A 13,557-nucleotide genomic window follows, 5' to 3' on the forward strand; every position below is an offset into this window, starting at 1 on the left:
CGGAGCCGTCCCAACACTTCCCCCCCTGGCTGAGACTAGAATAGACAAGAAACCAGATTTTTACCCACTCGAGACTGGCAATGTTTTAACACACGAAAGGCACCGTGAGGCAGCCAGCTGTCCCCGTTCCTCAGGCATGCCACCAGCCGCGTCAGCCCCCAGCACCTTCGTAAATGAGCCCAAACAGATCGCGTTCGCGTCGGGCTGCCCGCCGGAGGGGGCCTGATTAAATCCCAGAACCACGGCAGAAAACGGAGTCTGGCTCGGGGAGCACGGGGGAGGGAGAGTGCCACGGCCAAGTTCAATGTTATCCATCGAAACTCTGTCACTGCAAAGACCAGGAAATGCCTGCCGGCAAGGACAAAGAGGTCACTCGGAGGTAAGGAAGCGGGGCACCTTATTTACCAAACCAGTCTGGTTAGAGACTAGCACGATCAGCCCGCACGGCCCTCTCCTGAGGACAGCTCCGAAGGACAGCCATCTCCTCGCTGTGTGGCTCTCCACACGCAGAGAACTGTTAAAACACACGTCCCCGGGGCCCTACGGGGCACCAAGAGAGACGCAAGAAAAACTTACATTCCTTGCACAAAGGTTCTCTACAGAGGAAGAGAGACAATCCGCCTCCAGGGCACACTGGGCCATGTCTGGGGACGTCTGTGGTCCTCACGACTGGGGGTGCTCCTGGCACTGAGTGGGTGGGGGCAGGGAGGCTGCTCAACACACCCTCCCCCCGCCCCGTGCCTAGGACAGGCCCCCCCAGAGAGTGACCAAGCCCAGTGTCAGCACTGCCGAGGGGACACCCTGCCTGGGCTGGCCCTCAGGTCTAAAGGGACCCATTCGTCTTTATCGCAGACCCAAATCTGTGTCATCACCGCTGAGGGAAAACGGCCGCTTAATTACAGGTCCATCCGCGCTACCGAGAACTTCTCTAGGGAGGACGATCTGGGACATCATCTGGAGACAGCGTCCCAGCAGTCTGAGCGCCGTGTGGCGCTTGAGTCTGACAAGTCGACAGCGCGTCACGGCGTGGCCGGTGTCCCAAACATGTCCTCCTTGGCTTTGATCCCGTGGCCTATGACTGGGGGTGGATTCCGCACCCCAGGGGACACCTGTGGCTATCATGACTGGGGATATGTGGCTGTCACGACTGAGGACATGTGTGGCTGTCACGGTTGGGGACATGTGTGGCCGTCACGGTTGGGGACATGTGTGGCCGTCACAGCTGGGGACATGTGTGGCCATCACAGCTGGGGACATGTGTGGCTGTCTCGACTGGAGTGCTCCTGGCATGGAGTGGGGGGTGTGACCAGGAGGCCGCTCAGCCCCTACAGTGCCCAGATCGGCCCTGACGCGCACACTGCCCAGGGATCAGACCGCATCTCTCAGGAGATGAGTCTGCAGGAGAGAGCACGGCGTGCGGAGTCAGGGACGTGGCAGGTGGGGACTGCAGCTCGGAGAAGATGACCCTCATGGGGACCGGTGACACGGACCACAGCACGCACGGCACGCACGGCACCTCCTCCCGTCCCCGCCATGACTTCGCGCTAAGTTGTATCAGCTCCCCGCCTGGCAGGTGAGGACACAGAGGGAAGGAGGCTGTGGGACGCTGGACAGCTCTGCAGTGGGCTGGTTTCCGACTTGACACCTAGGTCCCCGCATACTCATCGTATGACCCGGGTTAGGTTGCACAACTGCTCAGCTTTCCGACTTCTTTAAAAAGGGGACGATGGCATTGGCCTCCAACGTGTGAGGCAGGGTCCCTCCCCGCAGCACCGCGTTCGGGGCCGGGTCATTCTCCAGGGCGGGGTCTGGTTGAAGGGCTAGGTCAACAACTTCTTCGGTGGCCTCAGTGGCACCGGGCACACAGTAGGTACTCAAGGGCTAATTCGGTCCCTTTCACTCATCCTGGTGGGTGGGGTACAGAGAAGGCCCCACAGCCAGGCCTGTGGCGCTGCGCTCCTGACACACGGTCAGCCCGAGCCCTGCGCAGCCTCTGCACTGAGGTCCCAGAATTACCCCAGTGCAGGGGACGGGGGACAGCTCTGTCACGATGATTCTCCCAGCCCTGCTGGCCTACTCCCGCGCAGCATGGGGTAACCGGACGCCTCCCTCCACAGAACCTAGTGCGGCCCCGTGTGTTGCCATCCTTCCACAGACACGGGTGCTACTGTCCCTTGGCGCGAAGGACGAGTCCATCGCCGGGACACTTGAGCCCCTCCTGCCCCATCCAGAAATTCACAATTCTCCAGCCGCCGGCGTCCAACCACCAGGGCCTCTGCACGCATGTGAGTGGCAGTGTCAGCGGCCTTTGGAAAACCTCTGACTGGGGTCCAGTCCCTTGGGCCCTGAGCAAAAGGGGGGAGTTGGCTGTAGCGGATGCCAATGCGGTCGCGACAAGACACACGCGAGAGGCGGCTGTGCAGTGGCATGTGGGAATGATGTTGATACTGACACACGTGCTATACTACTACCGCTGGCTACAACACACCACTAATAGCGTTACTGTAAGCCGTGATCGCGGCAGTCACAGTGAGAGCCTGTCCGCCCCCAGCCAGGTCACCGCCTCCGACACTACTCGGACCCTCTGGGACCCTGGGCAGTGACTCCGATCCAATTTTGCCCACAAGCAAACAGAAACAGAGAGAGTCAATGTTCTAGCCAAAATCACACAGGGAGAAAGTCATCCAATGGCTAAGCAGGAATTCCAACACTCACTACGCCACGATGCCTTCTACATTCCAGAAAATTCCAGAAGGTTCCATAATTCCCAACCTTCTACTTCTCACACATCTTACTCCTCGGGTCCCTCTTCCTCAAAGGACAGAACTGTCGACAGTTCCACATCTTCTTCTTACTCACTGCTCTCTCCCAGGGACCCCTCCGAACCTGGTTACATGCAGGGCCGGTCACAGCCCACGGCTGTCGAGGCCAAATCAAAGGTGTGGCCGCTGAGCAGCCCCGACACACGGGGACGCACGCCTTGGTGCCAGACTCACGAGGACAAGACCTGGAAGGAGACCATGCCAGAGACCGTCACTCCACCCCCCAGGCCTGACCCCAGGTGGGGGACCGCAGGGGAAGGACAGGGCCATCCCCATGCCCACTGCACGGGGACGCACGCCTTGGTGCCGGACTCACGAGGACAAGACCTGGAAGGAGACCACGCCAGAGACCGTCGCTCCACCCCCCAGGCCTGACCCCAGGTGGGGGGGCCGCAGGGGAAGGACAGGGCCATCCCCATGCCCACTAGGGACTGTCAATGCTCACATGCCCTGAAACATGACCACTTCTACCAACTGGTAGTTTGGGTGTTTGTTTTTTGGTAAAATACACATAACACAAAATTTACCATTTGTAACTTTTTAAAGTGTACGATTCTGTGGCATTTAGTACATTCACAATGTTGTGCAATCCTCACCTTTATCTACTTCCAGAACATTCTCATCACTCCGAAAAGAAGCCCTGTCCCCATCGGTAATTAGCGCATCCCCTCCCCAGCCCAACACCCACGAACCCACTTCCTATCCCTGTGGATGCGCCTGTTCTGGACATGTCACATCAGTGGAATCTCACACCGTGTGGCCCGTGTGGCCGGCATCTCTCACTGAGCATCACGTGTTCAGGATCTGTCCACGTCGTGGTGCGTGTCCACGCCTCCCCATTCTTCATGGCTGAGTGACACTGCCGTGGGGACAGCCACACTGTTTGTCCACTTGGTCGTTGACAGACACCCGGGTAGTTTCCACCGTTCGGCCGCTGTGAGTCCTGCGGCGTGGATGCGACTCCTTCTCCAGGGCGGGGACCTGGGAGGGGAGGTGCCGGCCGCATAGGAACTCTGACCTTTAACCAACCAGGGAACCCCAGGCTCTCCCGCAGCGGCAGCACATTTTCCGTCCCCACCGGCCGTGCACGAGGGTCTGACTTCTCCGCGACCTCGCCAGCACTTGCCAATGCCTGTCCTTTTGATTCCTGCCATCCCGGTGGGGGGACGTGGTGCGTCACTGGGGTTCCGCTTTGCGTTTCCCCGAGGACTAACGAGATGCTGAGCTCCCGTGCATGCGGCACTGCTTGGTTTTAATGCCAGAAGACAGGTGCACGGAGCCGGCCCCCGGCCTCCATCCATGGCCAGACGGAAGTGAGGCTGGTGGCCTCACGGAGACGAAGCGCAGGCAGCGCCATCGAGGAGCCCCATCTCACGGAAGAGCCGCGAAGTGGCAGAGGCCAGGGGCTGGGTCCCTCCTGGCTCGGCTCCCCCGATCTGCGCCTCAGCTTCCCCAGACAGACCGCAGAGGGCACGCCAGGGGGTCGCTTTGGGGATGATGCAGCGAGGGTGGGAGTCGCCATGCACAATGCTTACTGCAAGACCAGAGTGACAGCAAGTCACAGAAATCCCGACCTGGGACAGGACAGGGAAAGGGAGAGAGATGCCACTACAACCCTGGGGAAGGGAAGGGCTGGAATTAGCCCCAGAACACACGCTCTAGTGCATTCCGGAAGATTCGACCCTGGGCCGGGTGAACAGGAAGCCCTCTGAAGAAATGCGGCTGACACGGCAATGGGAAGGTCGTGTCCGAGAGGCCGCAGGCGACCGCGGGCTCAGCCGGGGACATGGGGGACAGTGAGCGGTGGGGGACTCCATCTGCTCTGTCACACAGCGCTGCTACGAGAGGAGGCACCTTGACCCCGTGTCATGGACGAGACAAGAAGCTAAGAGGACGTGGACCTGTATCTGTAGCTTCCTGAACTAGCCGCGTGAGTTTCCCAGGGTGGCTGTTAACAAGTCACCTCAAATCCATAGCTTCAAACCACACAGATTCTCTCTCAGTCCTGGGGTCAGGGGTCCCACCCGGGCCTCGCAGGGTGAACCCAGGAGGGACAGGGCCGGGCCGTCCCAACGCTCCAGGGAGAACCGCCTCTGGCCTTTTCCGGCTTCCAGAGGCGCCGTGTCCCTGGCTCACGACCTCTGTCGCCTCATCACAGCCAGCAGCACGGCCTCGTCCATCTCTCTGTGACCCTCCCGCCTCCCCCTTATGAGGACCCCGTGAGGACGCTGGGCCCCAGGAACCGAGGGTCGTCCCCTCTCAGGGGCCTTGACTCGGTCTCGCCCACACAGTCCCTCTGCCACGTGAGGTGACACGTCCACAGGTCCCAGGACTAGGACATCACCGCGTCTACCACAGCTTGCCTCTGTCCCTAGCACTCCCCCATGCTTTCATGTGAACACCGAGCCCGCCCTGCACACCGCCCCGGCCGGCGGCCAAACACACATTCCCTGTGTTCCTGTCACTGCCCCGGAGACAGGGGCCTCTTCCACGGAAAAAACCACCCACCAACCAAAACCTGAAGCTTGGGAGAAAGGAAACTAGGTGAGGGCCTCCGGCGACTGCAGGGCGGAGGTGGCTGGGCGTCCAGCAGGGTGGGGGCGTGGGGCGCTGGGGACTGCCAGACACGAGGGGAGGTGGCGGGCAGGGGGACATGGGGAGCCAGCTGCAGGAGGGGGGCTGAGAGTGAGGGCCGGTGGAGCTAGTCAGAGCAGAGGGCAGAGGGCGCTCCAGGCGCGGGGGACGGGAACGCGGCCTCGGGCTGGAGGACGTCCACTGTGCCGAGGAAAAGTGGCGAGGGCTGGCACAGGGACACCGCTGCTCCGAGGCACCCAGGCGACGAGGGTGGGGGCGGGGAGCCGACGGATGGACGTGGCCAGTGGAACGCAGGTCCTCCCACAGCCCCCAGGGCTGGGCTGCCAAAGCAGCAGCGAATGGACCAAAACCCCAGCGGGCACAGACGCACAAACGCTCTATAGGTTTAAAAATTAATGACGGGCCCCGCAAGGCCACGCCTGGGTGTCCATCCAGGAGAACTGAAAACACCACATAGAAACGCGCACCCCTGTCCACAGCAGCAGCATCCACAGCAGCTGAAGGCTGGGAACGACCCGTGTCCGTCAATAAACGGTGGATAAAGATGAGGCGACATCGTCACGCAGCAGGACATTGTTCTGCTATGAACATGGATGAACATGAACGTGGATGGTAAAAAAAATCAGTGAGGGACGCTGGACACACAAGGCCACACAGTGTGCGATTCCGTCCAGAACAGGCACATCCACAGTGACAAGAAGTGGGCTCGTGTTTGCCAGGGGCTGGGGGCAGGGGGCGGGCAGAAGAGGACAGGGTGTCTTTTTAGGGTGATAAAGACATTCTAAAGCTGCCTTTGGCGATGGCACACATATCTGTGAATATAGCAAAAACCTGCGAACGGTTCGCTTTAAACGGGCGGAGCGTGTGGCTTGTGAATGGTATCCCCACCAAGCTGTTAAAAAAAATCCTACCGGCATGGAAGCAGCCCACGCAGACAGTCCATGGGCTTAAAAATAAATGGCAGGAAAAAACAGATGTCTCCGAACGAGGCACCGCCGGCCCATTTCAGGGAGGTGAGGACGGAGGCTCCACCCTGCTCCCCAGCACCCCTTCGTTCCCCTCCCCACCATCCACCTAACCAGAAGTGATGGAACCGGCCGCAAATCTCCCCAGCGAGGGTCTTCTGAAATCACAGCCTCTCCCTCCGGACAGGCCATCCTTCCACGTTTCTGTTTTCCGACCAGCCATGGGACACGCAAACCACAGCTGCAGCGAGACACCGACTGCCTGCCTCGGGGGCCGCGGGACCCAGACAGAGGGACAATCGCAGGAGCCGGTGAGGCCCTGGGGAGCCAGAGCCCCCGGGCGCTGCTGGCAGGACCACGGCCTGGCTGTTTCCCAATGCGCTACACGGAAGTTGGTAGAACGTCCCAGCAGAAAGGACACGCACAGCGTGACCCACTCCCGGAGGTCCCCCGGGGAGTCAGAGAGTCGGTTGTGGAGCCAGGGGCTCCGGGTGAGGGAAGTGAGTGTGTGACGGGGACAGAACATCATTGTGTGACGACTGGAGGTGAACGGCAGGGATGACTGCACAATGTTGAGTGTGCCCAAGGCCGCTGAGCTGTGCCCTTACCGGCAGTCGGGGGAGTGAATTTGATGTTAGAAGTAATTTACCACAATGAAAACCACAGCAAAGCAAGCTGGAGCGGGATGTTCACCCCGACGGGACTGATGTCGGGCATGTGACATTGATTTATTCATCCGCAGTAACTACCACAACCAAGGTCCCCTTCCCTCAGGGGTGGGGGACACGGTACCTGGCAATGTCCACTGTTGTGTGCTGAGTAAAAATAGACCACTGAGAAACAGGCCTCGTGCAACAAAGGGTCCCATTCACTATCCCCCAGTGGCGGGAGGAAGGCCTGCCTTGTCCCCAGGGAGACCACCCTTTGCCACCGGTATCACTTTTAAAGGACACGCCGCACATCTACCCACAACACAGCCAGCTTCGCAGCAATGCTCTGCTTTCGCCAGAATCCAGACGCTCCAGCAACGTGAATGAAGACGCAGGGCTGTCACTCTGGGATGCAGGGGGCCATGGGGAGGGCAGGACTGTATCACAACTGTACCCCTGGATCTAAAGCCCCTCTTATTAATACGTGGCACCAGGCCAAGCTGTGCCAAAACACTCGGGCCAGCTTATTTCGGTCACCAGTGCCGGAGCCCATATCCCATCCCCCCCACCACGCGCATGGATTTGGGACCGGAGGGACCCATGTGTCTCAAATTAGAAGACGTTTCTCCCCGACACCCAGCAGTGTCTGTGGCCACATATGGAAAATGATGAATTTCCAGCTCCCCAAACACACCTGAGCCTGGAGATCAAGGTCATCCTCAGGGTGATGTCCCGTGAGTATCAGGGACCCCGGTGGGCTGTGACGAGAAGGCACCTCGTCTCTGTGTGCTGTCTCCCCAAACCCATGAGCCCGGTCTGATCGTGAGAAAACAGCAGACAAACCCAGATCGGGGGACACTCTGCAAAACCCCTGACCCGCCCTCCTCGTGACCGTCCCGGCACGAACAACAAGGAACGCTGGAGACTGTCACGGCCCAGAGGGATATGGAGACATGGCGACTAATGTCACAGACTCCTGGGTGGGGTCCTGGGGTGGCAAAGGGACATGAGGGACAAGTTAGTGAAAATGAATACAGAATGGGCTTTAGTCGACAGGAATGCACCCACACTGGCTGTTGAGTGTGGCATAGGCACCCAGGAAAGGCTGTGAGACCCTGACAGGGGACAGCTGGCGCGGGTATGCAGACGTCCTCACTGCCGCTGTGACCTCTCTGTGCCTCTCAAGTGAGCCCAGAAAAGTCGATTGATAATAAAAACAACAGGCCTGGAACTCAGTCCACCGCCTTTCCTAGAGACGCACACGGACGGGGTGCTGTCACGCGGAGCGAGAGTTACGATGCCACCTGACCCTCCGCTCATTTCACAGAGAGAGAGAAAGAAAGAGAGAGAGAGAGAGAGAGAGAGAGAGAGAGAGAGAGAGAGAGAGAGGAGAGAGAGAGAGAGAGAGAGAGAGAGAGAGAGAGAGGAGCCCTGTCTATTTTTCCAACAATAAAGCTGCCCCGCCCAGCCCCATTTCTTCCCATCACCTGCCTCCCGCTGTCTGTCAATCATCATGAAAGTTCAAGTCAAAAGCAACTCTACATATCATTAAGTAGCAATTTGGGGAAAAAAAAAAAAAAAAGCTTTCATCTCTCGCCCCTGCCTCGAATATTTAAAACTCTGCCCACGTGAAGAATAGCGTCAGTCAGTTCACCTGACAAGGCTGTTCTGGTTGGGTGGATGCTGAGCAGAGGCCATCCTGGGCTCACGGCCCAAGGGGACATCTGTCCCCAGTGTAACCAAGCGGTCTTCAGACCTCACTCAGGCACGGTCCGCTTGGCCGACCGTGGCTCTTCGAACATCGTTGGAAAAAAACACCTGGCACCTGCCAAGATTATTTATTCCTCCCCTGAAAAGGTGCGTGGACGATTCTTGCTTCACTGTGTCACTGGCTTGTTTTTATTTACGTTACACGTTTTCTGTTTATGGTAGAAAAGCTCTGAGCACAACACGTTTACACAGTTTTAAGTCTGTACCTCTTGAAGTAACATTGTAATAAACACAACTGACATTTTCAAATGTCTGCTTTTCAGCTGAGCTGTCTCAGAGCCCTCATTTCGAAGACAGACCGCTATGTCTTGTGACACTAAAGACAATAAATTATTGCTCTTTCTAAGTATGGCACGGAGCTGTGGGAAATAGAATCATTGTATATATATTTGTCCCCAAATCAACCTGCTCAGCCAGGCGGCGATGGGAATGCGAGCTCCTAGCAGGACAGCACGAGGCGACGTCTCTGAAGTTCAATGTTGTTTGTTCTCCTGGCCCTGGAACTCAAATGAAATGATAAAAGCTTTGAAACCCCCAGTTCAAGTCCCAGCATTGCCACGAACTCGCTGAAACTGCTGGGCCTCAGTTTCCCCACCTGTAAATCACGCACATTGGACCAGGTGCGTTGAAAGACTTTTTCTTTTTTTTTTTTTTAATTTTTTAGGCGAGGCAACCCTTGGTTGACCTCACAGATTGCAAAGACCTTGTCAGCTTACAATCCTTTATTATTTTTTTATTTTTTATTTTTTACGCCAACAGCACCTGGTCTTCCTAGGCAGCCTCCCATCCAAGTTCTAACCAGGCCCGACCCTGCTTAGCTTCCGAGATCAGATGGGATCGGGCGTGTTCAGGGTGGCATGGCCGTAGTAAAAAACTTTTTCTGTAAGGAGACAGGGAACCAATATTTTCGGCTTTCTGAGCCAGTCTTGTGTGTGGTACCATGAAAGCCTCCACAGGCGACACGTGAATGAATACGTGTGGCGGCGTTGTGCCAATAACACGTTATTTATGGACACTGAAATACAAACTCTGCATAATTTTAATGTGTCACAATTCATATCATGCCTCTTTTGGGTTTTTTTCAACCATTTAAGAGGGTAAGAACCACCTCCCCCAGGGGCTGTCTGTATAAAAACGGATGACAGGCTGGAGCTGCCGCCTGGGCCACGCTGTCCCTGCACTAGACAACCTCAGGGACCCTTGAGGAACTGGCTTTCTCAGATGCTCAGATTCTCAACCCACGTTTTCAACCAGCAGGTTCTTCAGTAACCCTAAAAACAACCCCTAGCGTGCACAAACACTAACCCTACGCTGCCAGAGGCCTCATTTCCTCCTAAAATGTCCCCCTGAATTCACTTCCTAGGCCTGCGATGTCCGGCGTGGCAGCCACCGCCACCTGTGGCACTGAGCATGTGGAACGTAGCTCATCCTGAGATGTGAAAATCTGTTGAGTGTAAAACACACACAAGATTTTGAAGGCTTTGTACGAAAGGACGTGCAGTTGGTTCCTGACACCTTTGTGCTGGTGACACGTTGCAACGCTAAAATTTTGGATATGCGGGGTTGTCAAACGCGTCACTGAAATTAGTTTCACCAGTTTGGCTTTTTGGAGCCCCGTTTCTGCTGGACGGACGGCTTTCTGGAGAGGAGACGGGGGACAAATGGTTCACATAAACCTCCGTGGGGCACAGAGTGACAGTTCCCAACAGGCGCTTGAGGTGACTATGCTGTTCCCATCACTTTGCCCATAAAAACAAAATAATGGGGAGGGATAAACAGGCAGAGAGCAGAGGATGTTCAGGGAGGCGAAGCTACTCTGATGACGTAAACGGTGGCCACGGGTCATCGTACGTCTGCCCAAACCCACAGACTGTACGACATAAGCGGCGAACCCTGACGTCAACTGCGGGCGCTGGGCGACAGCGTGTCCGTGTAGGTGCACTGGCCGTAACAAATGCCCGCTCCGGCGAGGGACACTGGGAGGGGGAGGCAGGGGATACATGGGGAATCTCTGTGCCTTCTGTTCAGTTTTGCTGTGAACCTACATCTGCTCAAAAATAGTCTATTTTTTAAAAACAAACATCTTTTCACTTTAATGCAATCATAAAATCATAAAATCTTATTATTAGAAAGAGATCAGCCCAATGGTTCCCAGTTGGGGTGGCTCTGTCCCCAGGGGACACTGGGCAATGTCTGGGGACGTCTGTGGCTATCACACTGGGGGGTGCTCCTGGCATCAAGTGGGTGGGGGCGGAGCTCCCAGTGCCCCGGGTGGCCCCAGTGTCCACAGGGGGAGACTCAGCAAGAGATGGCATGGAAAACCCAGCCCCAGCCCCTGGCTAACTTGTCACTGCAAAGCTTCTCTCTGGTCTCTTCCCGACCGTCCGTCCCATGCACAGGGGTTATCCCCACCTCTCTGGCCCCTGAAAAACTGTCACCGCACCTACGGCGCTCACGGAACACACACATCTGGGCCCCCATCTCCACCACCCCCAGGGACCCTGACTCCGAGAGCCGGGCGAGGGACAGAATGGCCCCGGGTGCCCCGTCTGCACACCTCCCCGTGCGTGCACACAAGCATCTCATTCACATGGCGCTGCCGGCGCCTGGCACACGTTCTGATGCTTAAAATAGGAACACAACCAGCCTTTGTTGGCGAGAGGAAGGAAGGAAGGGTTCACACAAAGGAGCCCCGGGCACGTGCTGGGGCGGGCAGCGGCGGGCAGGGGAAGGGGCAGTCCCCGGAGTCACAGTGAAGGTCGCTCTGGAAAGGTAAGGCGAGGCCAGCTCCCACGGCGCCACGGAGGCCGAGCAGGGGAGCGGGATTTTTCGAGTGGGTGATGAGTTGGTGAAGGTGGCAGGCAAATGACGAACTGATCTGTGCTTCAGAGAGGATCCTGGCCTCGCGGGGTGGACCCGGCGGGGCAGGACAGACTGCTGCTGGCCCAACAGCGGGGACGCTCTGAGTGAGGGACAGCGAAGCACTTAGCTCACGGGGAAAGAAACGCAGATGGAAGGGACAGAGGTAAAACTCCTGGGCTGGCCCCGGACGAGGTCCCAGAATTCGGTCTCATGGGCCCCAGGGGAAAGTCACTTGAGGAGCAGCACAACCCTTCATTGCCAAGATGGGAATGGCCAGATGTCCGCCAGTGAATGGACAGACACACGCGCTGTGTCCGTCCACACAGGGCATGCCACCCGGTCATGAAAAGGGGGGAGGCGCTGACACTCGCCATGACGTGGACCGACCTTGAACACAGGCTGCTCGGTGAGAGAGCCGGACACTCGAGGCCACACGGTGTGTGATGCCATTTACCTGACATGTCCAGAACAGGCACATCGACAGGAAGTAGATTTGGGGTTGTCAGAGGCTGGAGAAGAGGGTTGAGGAGTGACCGCTGATGGGGACAGGGGATCTCATGGGGTAATGAAATGTTCTAAATGGGTTTATGGGGATGGTTGCACAACTCGACAAACTTACCGAAAAAATCAAGCCTGTGTGCTTAAAATAGCTAAGTTTTAGGACATGGAAATTATACCTCGATTTAAAAAATTAAAAACAATATGAGTTTCCCCTTTGCTAGGTCCTCAAGGAGACCTAGTAGCCACTTCTGGAAGAGTCTCAGCTGCCCAAAGCCCCTGCCCACCCACCGGCAGGACAAAACACATTGAGAGAATTAAGCTAATCAGTGCTCTGTAGGGGGAAGGAAGTGAACCCTCGCGACTGGCCACCCCACCTTCTCAGCTCCCCCATCTGGTCTTTAAGGTCTCCCAGGTGACAAATGACACAAATGCTTTTCTCTAGACCCCAAAGAGAGAGGCGGGGAATGTGAGATTCGGGGTCCAGAACCCAAAAGAGGAACGGGGAACCAGAGGGGGGCTGCAGGAGCTGGGCATTAAAGGACCCAGGCGGGGGGCCACTGGGGAACAAGACTCCACTGCTGTCCCCACTCAAAACACAAAGGAGCGGGGAGAGTAAGCGTGTGCCAGCACCCGGCAAGCGCACGACTGTCCTGGTCACCCGCCTCTCTAGACAGCTCGGGGGCCGGGCCCTACGACCTTTTTGTAAGAAAGTACAACGGAAATGCAAGAATACGAATGACCTAGTACATTTTCAGGACGACTGTTTGTTTCAGGTGCAAACCTGTGGTAACACCTTGAATGGAAAAGGCGTTTTACACCACCACATGGGGGACCGAAACATAAACGCCTCCACTCCTTGCACAGAGCCGGACCGCCTGCGTGTAAGCGCTACTCACCTTCAGCTGTCGCTCTCTTCGAGGGGAGGGCCCGGGATTTGAGAAATAAGAACAGAAAACAACGGCGTCAGTCACAGGATCCTCCCTGCAGAAGACCGAGAAGTACCTAAAAACTCAGGCTTCCTGCTCCAGCTCAAAACCAACGGAGTGACCCGCGCCCTTGGGCGTCTTACGACGCCTGCGACTGATCCATCGATCCCATATTCAAAAATCAGTGGAAGTGTTCAAAGACCACACCAAAGACCCACCTAGGAATAGGTCGGCGTTTCCAAATTCTCTGAGAGCAGTGTGATTTTTATTTTATTGCCCTCCCCCTCAAAATTAGAGCATAAGACGATTTAAAAACAAACCCCAAATCTGGGCTGAACTTTCCAAGCATCAAAGCTGAGATAGATGTGCTCTTTACAGGAGAAAATTTAGGTTTTTTTTTTTTTTTTTAACAGGGGGTCTCGACTGGGGTGACTCTGCCCCCAGGGGACACTGGGCAGTGTCTGGG

At 56.7% G+C, this 13,557-nt stretch overlaps 1 protein-coding gene and 1 pseudogene across 1 annotated transcript in view; both read right to left on the reverse strand.

Moving 5' to 3' along the window:
- The window catches only part of GNG7 (G protein subunit gamma 7), a 101,003-nt gene extending 87,835 nt beyond the window's left edge, over window positions 1–13,168 (reverse strand). Inside the window, exon 1 of the mRNA XM_015585966.2 lies at window positions 13,062–13,168. The gene's annotated coding sequence lies outside the window, so the exon portion shown is untranslated. The remainder of the gene's footprint in view (window positions 1–13,061) is intronic.
- LOC112475993 lies at window positions 9,553–9,671 on the reverse strand (annotated as a pseudogene).
- Window positions 13,169–13,557: the final 389 nt, after the last annotated feature.

This window comes from Pteropus alecto, unplaced genomic scaffold, assembly GCF_000325575.1.
Source record: "Pteropus alecto unplaced genomic scaffold, ASM32557v1 scaffold30, whole genome shotgun sequence".
In the NCBI taxonomy this organism is placed as follows: Eukaryota; Metazoa; Chordata; class Mammalia; order Chiroptera; family Pteropodidae; genus Pteropus; species Pteropus alecto.